Source organism: Haemaphysalis longicornis, unplaced genomic scaffold (genome assembly GCF_048455015.1).
Source record: "Haemaphysalis longicornis isolate Haplotype H1 unplaced genomic scaffold, Haemaphysalis longicornis Haplotype H1 scaffold_10, whole genome shotgun sequence".
Taxonomy (NCBI): domain Eukaryota; kingdom Metazoa; phylum Arthropoda; class Arachnida; order Ixodida; family Ixodidae; genus Haemaphysalis; species Haemaphysalis longicornis.
In genome coordinates this window covers 119398474-119407717 of record NW_027526204.1, presented here as the reverse complement: position 1 = coordinate 119407717, position 9244 = coordinate 119398474, and the positions used below count along the sequence as shown (strand labels likewise).

At 42.7% G+C, this 9244-nt stretch overlaps 1 long non-coding RNA gene across 1 annotated transcript; it reads left to right on the top strand.

The window, feature by feature from the left end:
* The first annotated feature begins 329 nt into the window (after nucleotides 1-329).
* On the top strand, nucleotides 330-9244 carry LOC144157936 (uncharacterized). The gene is made up of 3 exons (XR_013319908.1): nucleotides 330-531; nucleotides 6991-7077; nucleotides 9200-9244. It is a non-coding gene; the product is annotated as an uncharacterized LOC144157936 (long non-coding RNA).

Below are 9244 nucleotides of genomic sequence, written 5' to 3'. Positions count from 1 at the left end.
CATCCCATGCTATCTGATTTCATTCACGGTACCCTTTTTTTAACTTGCCTACTGAATGCTTACTGGTTTATCCCCTTAGTAAACTGCGGTCAGAAATATACTACGCCATGGCGCGACGCGACCAACCGGGACCTGAGCTGAGAAAATGGCAGGCGTGAGCGATATATGATTTGCGAAGCTTGCAAATCATGTCAACCCAGTCAGAGCGACGGGAAAAAGTCAAACCAGTAACGGTCAAACACGTGCTGACCGCTGCCGACCGGCCACCCACGGCCTCATCGGAAACTAGGCGGACTCCATCACGACTCCTTTCTAAACGAGGCACACGAGCCAGTGCACCTGGATTCGCCTGGAGGTGTCTGCGCGATGGCCGCGATACGGTCGTAAAGAGAATACGACCGCCGAATCTCGTCACGAACGCCATGATCGCCACGGATTCGTAGGTGCGGCCTTCTGAATCAACGAGGGACTGACGACGTGGAAAGTGGAAAAGTGCGTGCGCTGTTCTCCTGTGTGGGTAGAAGGCCTCGGGTAAGTCCTTTTTTAAAATTACAGTCGGACCTCGTTATAGGAAATTAGTATCAGACAGGAAACAGTTCTTCATATCCAATATTTGTTATGACAGTAGAGGTAAAAATCGGCTCTAACAAATCGACAGTCTGTCTCGCACAAAAATACTTGAAACAAAAAAGCATTTTTGAGGCTTCGAACCCACTATAAACAAGGTAACCCTTATCTTTGCCCTGTTGCATTACAAGCTGAATGAGCCGGAACATGAGTACGCGAAATTACAACAAAACAAAGTTCACTTCCCAAAACATGTCTGAGTCTTTGTTTATTTGATGAAGGCTGTGAACTTCATCTTGTGGCTACTCACAGCACTAAGCAGGATGGAGTTTTCCACAGTGCACACGAACAGGAGGGCCTTCCTAGTTCTGCAGCTTCGAAAGCCGGAGTGTTTTTCCAAGAGCTTATCAGCCTCCTGGTCCAATATTTCTTTGTTATATTTGATATCGGGCGTGGCTCATGGTTTCAGTTTCTTTATAAAAGAATAAGTGTCATTTAAATACAGTGTGGCCAACCAAAGATCGCAATTAGTTCGCTATAGCTGATAATTCGCTGTATCAGTGTGGGTTCGACTGTATTCCGTTAGTTGGAAAGTCAGCTTCTGAAGTGACTCTAGGGAGAGTACGACGTGGCCACATTGAGAATAGTAAGCATTAGCGGTCCTAACCGCTATTTATTATTTGAAAGCAAACGCAAATGTGGCAAAGGCGGCTTACAGTGTGCATATTGTGGCCCAAGATGGATTGGAAGGAGCACAGGAACGTTGATGAAACTGCTGTTATTGTACTGGTTCTCTTTTTTAGTCGAAAGTCATGACAGCTTCCTTGACAAGTTAAGTCGTGGATATGTTAAGGTCTAGAAATTTTTCTTCGCCTTTTATTTTTTACTGTAATTAAAGTTCTCCCTTTTTTCAACCGCCGCTCCACTTTAGCCTGTGCCGCTGCTGTCATTGTTCCGTGCGTTGGTCTCCCGCCTATCTCATTTCCATACCTTACACTGCATTTTGTTTCACTAAACGTTCTCATGATTCGCACTTTTTGGCGGCAACAATGAAACCACTGAAAACACAGAACAAAGTTTGGGCTGGTGGTCGCGTGACGAGCATCAAATGCTTGGTTTTGTAACCTCATTTTTGCAGGAAGGCTTCCATGCCATTTGTCTTGGACCAGCATTGTTGGACCCGAAACGAAGTAGAGCAGTATCACAGAAAAGTAATCCATTCTGCGGTGGTTTAGTAAATTCCAGATGCACCATCTCGTCTTCTCGAATCCAGAGCACAAACAAACCGACAAGGATGATAGGGAGAGCGAGGCAAACAGCGCATGTGTGTCTCGCTCTCCCTCTTGTTCTTGTTTGTTTGTTCTTTACACTATGAATTTACAAAGACCAAGATAGACCAAATACACAGGGCAAAGCGCTTTGTCCAGTGCACTTGCCCTGTCTTCGTTTTTTTTAATTTATTGTAAATTCGTAGTAAATCCATAGTAAACTTATAGTACTTTATACATTCATCGGCTTCTTTTAAATTCATAGTGCAAGTGTAAAATATCTGGGTCTGTTCACAGACGAGATTTTAAATGGGCTGAACGTATAAATCAAGTTTGTAAAAAACTGAGGAAAATATCTATATACCTACATGCATAAAGCACGAGATGGTCCTAATATAGAAACACGATGTCGTGTTTATCAGTCGCTTGCTTAAAGCACTCTTCGCAACAGCATAACTACATACGGAAGCTGCCCAATAACTAAGCATGAAAAGATCAATAAACTTGTTCGTTGAGTCGTCAGGAATATTGAATATGCTACAAGCTTGCATGAAAAGAAAACAACGGACACAATGAATGAGATGGGAATATGTTAAATTTTGGTCAGTTGTTTCGTCATGCCGTCCTTAGTGCGCAGGACTACCTCATGGAATTCAAAAAGCCTGTAGCTAAAGCCAGAAGGTTAAGGCAGACGGAACGATTTCACATACCTATAATTTTTATGGAATATGGGACAAAGAATAGGGAATATTATATTTCATTCATATTTAACTCGGTCCCAACAGAACTTCCTAATTTAAGCAGGCTTAAGCAAGTAAAAAAGCAATTGGGAAACTGGTCTCTTGATTTTAAGTAGCACTCATTTAAAAAATTGCGGCCCATTTCAATGCCTCGTAGTTGTCCCGGTTAGGTTGCACTAATTGTGATCTACATTTTTATCATTGCGGCATTATTGTGCATCAAGGCAACTACGTGTGTACAAGTTCGTTTACTTCTTTTGTAAATTTTTTTCTCTCACTTTAGCACATATTGCCGGGAATTCTTGGCTAACCTTACTTTTTGTATTCCTTGTTAATTCTTTATACAAAAACTTGTCTACTTTGTTTGCTTGAAGCTATCGCGTTATGTTTTCTGCTCTTGGTGTAGCATACATTGATAGGCGTTACTGGTGTCCTACGCCGCTGTATATTGTTCTCGTAATATTGGTATGGTGTATTCCTTTTAGGCATTACTGTTTTTGTTGCTGTTTTTGTCTTACTCGCGGTGTTTTTAAAGGTTAGAATGCTTTTGAAGTGCATACTTGGATGTATTGGTCATTCCACATTTTTTCTTGTTTTTTTTTATATTTTTTTGCGTTATCGCACGGTCGCTGCGCCTCTGATCTGCCTGCCCACTCACAAGCACTTCGTGCTTAGGTGTGGCAGTAAATAGATCATGTACTTACAAATTCAATAAAGCTTCATTATCATATTATTATTAGGACATTCGTTCTACAAAGACAGCTCGGAAACATGTTTAAAAGCTTAAACTACAGAAGTTGGAAGAACTACAATATGAAGGAAGCGAAACCACATACTCGAAACCACATACACAAGCCGTGACTGCGACAAAACGGGTTTCAAAACGTCTAATCTTTTTAGGCGAGAGAGAACATTTACTATACTACCCTGAACTGCCAAAACGGCTATAAACCAGAAAAATTTATTTCGAAGTGCGCTTCCCGAGTGGGCGGAGCTCATTCATGATTTCGGGAGAGGCTTGATGTGGAAACTTGCAAACCAAGAAAAATAGGGCATTTTGGTTTGCTTTATTTGGAACTTTCTATTGTCGGGAACGATTACTTTCTGCACGAACAAGTATGCCTCCTTGCCTTATTCAGGAGCTTTTCAAATATGATAGGTAATTGCGTCACATCTTTGCATTTCTGAGGGACCCAATCGATGAACAAATGTGACAGGCCGGCTTTTAGCGCTTTCGCTTTCAGTTCAGCCACGTAATTACGTTCGTTATGCCATCGCTCCCGTACGAAGACTTCCAGTGTAGCAAGGACATATTCGCTGACGTTGGCACACTGTTCGTAGGTCCGTCAAGCTGTTCTGATTCACTCGCACGCAATACATTATTTCACTGTTCACCTGCGTATGACAGGCTTTGACATTTATTAATAATTCTGTCAAGCATTTAATTTTGCAGCTCGAGGTTTTCTTTCATTGCCTTGGTTTCAGCTCTTTTTTTTTCATTTTCATTTTTTTGCAATTCCAACCAATCACGGGACGTCAAATTTTGCGTCCCGTAGGCCATAATTATATCCGATTTAAAAAGAAAGCGGCAGCAAAGGCAAACGAAACAGATAGACAGGTTTGAACTTTCCCACGCCAGAAGCTTCTCTCTACTCCCACTCCTCCACAACCATCCCTGTTGAACAAAATGGTTGCGCCATCTGCCTATAATTGAATCTCTTTTAAAATTCCCCGCTAAAAGCTGCCCAGCACCAAAATGCTCTTCCTCCAACCTGCACGTAAGACGTCAGGGCTTAATTACTTTTGGTTATTTTGAGTGCAGAATTTCAGGTACTTTTTTCCTCGTTTTACCCTTCAGTGAACTACTGCTGCGAAAGGTGACGCAATTCTTGCCTTCTTGGCGTTGCCGCAGCTCTGCCGGCAAGGAATTCGGATGTAATCAGTAAGGCAGATGATGTATGTATCTCCGTGCTTTTTATTATATGACCTATACGTGACTGTCACCAATTTAAAATGTATTCGTTGTTACATATAGTTACACACAACAGGAACTGTAATACCAAAATACGCACAGAAGCGCACAAATTATGCCATTTTTTTCCGAACCTCTCGTACCAACGAGGCCCGCAGATTTTCATGTCGGCGGGAGGGTATTGGGCGAACACCGGATGTTAGGAAAATAAAAAATGTGACAATGATTGGGGAAAGTAAGAAACACAAAAAAGAAATTTATTCAAATTGAAAAGGGGCAACCTGTATGCAGTGGGCGTGCTCTAATTAAACCTCCAGGCTGTTTTTTTTTGTCACCGCTTGCTTTTATTTAGGGCCGCTGTAAAATGGTTTATCCTTTCAATTTAAGCTTATTCCGCATTTTTTTTTACAAAAAGAACACGTGGGGCCGGGAACGAAAACTGATGGAGGAGGCTCAGAACTTTTTAAGGGCCGTATTCTGAATAATTGATTGATTTTAGGGTTTAACGCGCCGACGCAACGCAGGCGATGAGGCGCGCCGTAGTGGAGGGCTCCGGATTAATTTGGACCACCTGGGGATCTTTCACGTGCGCCGAAATCTCGTACACACGGGCGTTTTTGCTTTCCGCCTCCATCATAAAAGCGACTGCCGCGGCCGGGAATCGAACCCGCGACCTTGTGCTCAGCAGCGCGACGCCTTAGCCACTGAGCCACCGCGGCGGGTCCGTATTCTGAATGCCTCCCCCACTCTATTTGCTCCCTTCCCTCGGCTGAGGGAGGATTTCGCAATGCTTGTAGATGGGGAAATTGATTTCAAGAACCTCCTCCACTGGAGGCTCGAGTGGAAGAAGGATCCGGAATACCATGGTAAGAATATCGGTGTTAATGCCTAGTTGGACCTCCAGTTGTTCTGCTGATGAACCTGCTACTGCACTTAGTGGCCACGCCTGCCACCATTTGGTCAGCCCGAACAGCCCCCAGGACAGCCTTCCTCAGATTCTGTCCCGAAGGTCGTTCTGCTTTCCCACCATCACCAGGGGCATCCTGTTCGCCTCCGTCGGTACTTCCGCTTACAATGTGGCTTATTGCGTGTGTGGCAGCGGCCTAACCTCCTTAGGCTCGCCCGACTTCGTCCTTTCCCAGAACCAGACTCTGCCCTTCCTCACGCAGTGCTGTTTCCCTTTCCCGGCGCGAGATCCGTGGCTCGCGCCCCCTTCTCGCGCTTTGATTTTCAGCGCGTTTTTGTGTACCTTACAACAATTTTTCGCGCCTCATTAGTTTCATGAAACAGAGATCGAAAGCTTTAGTCCAAATACTACAAACAATTAGCCTGATAAAATTTCTGCAGCGCTGAAATCCCGCAAGCTTGATAAGGGCACCGCTTGCGACATAAAAATATTTCGTATTTCGTTGTAATTCTTTATGGAAACATGTTTATTTCATAACAAGAATAATAAGGGGCCTCGCCCCTTACCATTCCCTTAAAACAACAAAATATCGCGAGGACATATGGCCCAACCGGCCCTCTTTTTTCCCAGCTTCTACGCCACTGCTCAAATGCGACCACAAAGAACCATAACAGCGCTATGTAAAGAGATCCGTAACGCACAAAGAGTATTTGGCGTCCGCGAACTATAATCTTCGAATGCGTGTGCCCTCGTTCACGTTTTGATGCTTGCGTTTATTGTGTTCATAACTGCACAAGAATCAATGGCCACCCATAGCCATTGGGATCATCGTCATTGCCCGTTCCTGCGAGGCGCTGGTTTTTTGCTGCTTACTAAACCCAGAAGGAAACAACTAGCTAGAGCGCGTATAGGTATTTTGAATAATTGTTCAAAAATAGTTTAACTGTTCTCTAGGAAGAAAAAATTGTTTGGGGTTCGTCACATCCGAGTGTGTGGATGAGATTCCGAAGAATCAACGGTGTCGTTTTTTTTGTACTTTCCAATTTTTAGTAGCGTAGAAATCTACAAAGCATGGTGACTTCTGTTCCTGTTTTTGTACTTTAAAGTAAAACGTTTACATAAACAACGCAATTTAGCCTTTCGCCAGCAAAACTTCCAGAGCGATAATTTATTATTCTTGCTTCAGAGTAGACAGGCGGCAACGGATCGTAACCGTATACCAGTCTCCTTTAAAAAGTAAGATGTCAAAAGACAGCAACAACATTGTATTTCATGCGAATTCAATGGGTACTGCTGTCAAAAATTTGTTTGCTCCATATCTCCTTGTTTTTTTTGCTTAGATGTGTGTACTTGTGTAATTGCGGCGTAGCAATCGTGAATGGCATGTGTGCTGAACTTTGATTTACATTGGCTTCAACAAAGGAGACCGATACTTAGGTGGAAATTTTGTTATCCCTCCCGTTTTTTGGTGTCCTGTTTTGCGTGTGAACGAGTTCACGTGTGGGAATAAATATATTTTCGTTATCTATCTTCCAGGCAACACCATGAGCAGTATAGGTTTCTGCGCAGCCGTTATCGCTGCTTTTGTCATCACATTGATTACGGCAGATTACGAAGAATACGGTAAGCCTTCGTGTGAAACGAAATTCACGACATCTTACGTATTCCTATTTCTCATCATAGAAAACTCAATGTAACGATCAATTACATCAGTTTTATCTATGCATTAAATTAAAAATGTATCAATAAAAACTCCAACGTTTCCTTTTAATTATAAATGATTGGTAACGCTGCAGGCGAGTGTTAAGATAACGGTCTATTACGCTTACTTGAAATATTTTACACTGTAACAAGGCTGTTAACGTGCAGTGATGCGTTGTTGTATGGTTAAAAGTTTTATCCAAGTTTACCGAAATGCTATCAGAACGAAAAACTCAGTGCCACGAAATGCGTGACTTGCTCCATGATGGGTCTCATTTTTTGACGCCATGTGTAGTGTCGCCACAAGAAAAAACATATGTCGCTTTTTTGTCATTAACTTAGCAGGGATTTTTTTTCTCTTTGCTCCTCGTTCCGTCAAAGAATAGGCACTCTTAACAGAAAATAACGCGCATTTGAATCAAATGCCCTGTATGGACCTCTGACTATAAACACACCCCGATTGTGCAAAATGCTTGGTGCGTAGAATCTTTCAATTGTGAGAGCATATCCTACTCTTAAACATCCGTGGGTCTGCTTTGCCAGTGCCTAGCTAATTGACAGTTCGCCAGTTCCAAGGATCAAATTTGGAAAAAGCGGGGTCAAACACACCGTTTGATTCAAAGTCACCGTATGCTACTAAAAAACAGGTGAAATTATTCGGCCCTCTAAGCAGCAGGGATAAATACATAAGAGGGAGGGAGAGAGCTCTTTATTAGATGAAAGCAGAGAGGTTAGCCGGCATGTTCCCGCCTGCATGCTACTCTGCGGGGATGGGGAGAAGGTAGTAAAGGCCCTAAAGAAGTAGGGAAGAAGAAAGAGGGAAAAGAAGAGATTAAAAGAAAAAGTGAACATGAAGCTTTGCGTGGTGACTTAAAAGTCCACACGATCTCACACGTAAAGTTCTAAATTGTCTCTGCGAGGCCGAACCGTGTAAATAGTCAAATAAAGCAACCAACACTTTTCTCTGGGACGCTTTTCTCTGGGACGATAACCACAATGGCAATCACTTCCATGCAAAGGCTTCAAAACATTGCTTCTATACAAACCTCAGTTTACAGCTGCTTTAAAAGTACGGAAAGGAAAGGTTGGGCAGCGACATGTCTTCTCTTGTTCGGAGAAAGATGTGGGCAAAACAACCCCAGAAATAAAAAAAAACTACTTAAGTACCGAGACCGGTTCATAGTTCTTCATGTGCCCCAAGTCGGCTAATCGAGAGATACGCTGAGAAATGCTTAGTGTGACCATCTTATTTATTGCTTAACTTTCACGGTAGCTTTTTTTTAATTATTATTCTCACCAGAAATTCTTGAACTCACAGCTAATAAGCCTTAGAAAACAGAGCTCAGTACACCTGAGAATTAATTTCCGGGTACTCTTGCCATGACCTTCCGCGTAGTCGTGTCATCACTAAACTCACACAACTTAACTAGGGCAGGCTAAACTAAATTTTCTACTTTTGACGTTGAAACCAAAAATTGCTGATCTAAATTTTGAGTAGGCAAACAGTCCCATGGTAGACGGGAGGAAAGCGTTCGTCCCTGAAGTTATCATGTCGTAGTGTCGTAGTTCATTACAAACCAGCTGACCAAACTTTCATCCTTAAATCTCGCTGTTGACTTTTGCAAGCACTCTTAATTTGGCTAACTGCCTCCCTCGCTCTCAAGCGCTGGGGCTGGCATTCAACTCGAAAGTTTGGTACGCCGACTAATAGCCTTAATTTCCCGTCAAAGGCCTAGAAAGTATGACAATTTTTCTTATGTGCGCCACCATTAAAACGCATTTCCAGAAAATTGCAAACCCACATATGGAGGCTGATTGATTTAACCAAGCATAAGCGAGTTTCGGCAGTGAAACTTAATAGAAAATAGACTGCTTTAGACTCCGTCAGCAAAAATGTTCTGCTCCTACAGAAAAGCAAACTAGGGAAAATTTTCTGCGCCTGCTTTGTAAAAAAATGATTAGTATTGCGATTAGAATCAATTTGGCTGACTTCATCCTGTTTCTCACTCACTCACTCTCTCTCTATCTATCTTTTTTTTTGCAGAACCAGTGGCAAAGGAAGTCCACATTGTCAAGCCAAACCTTCCAC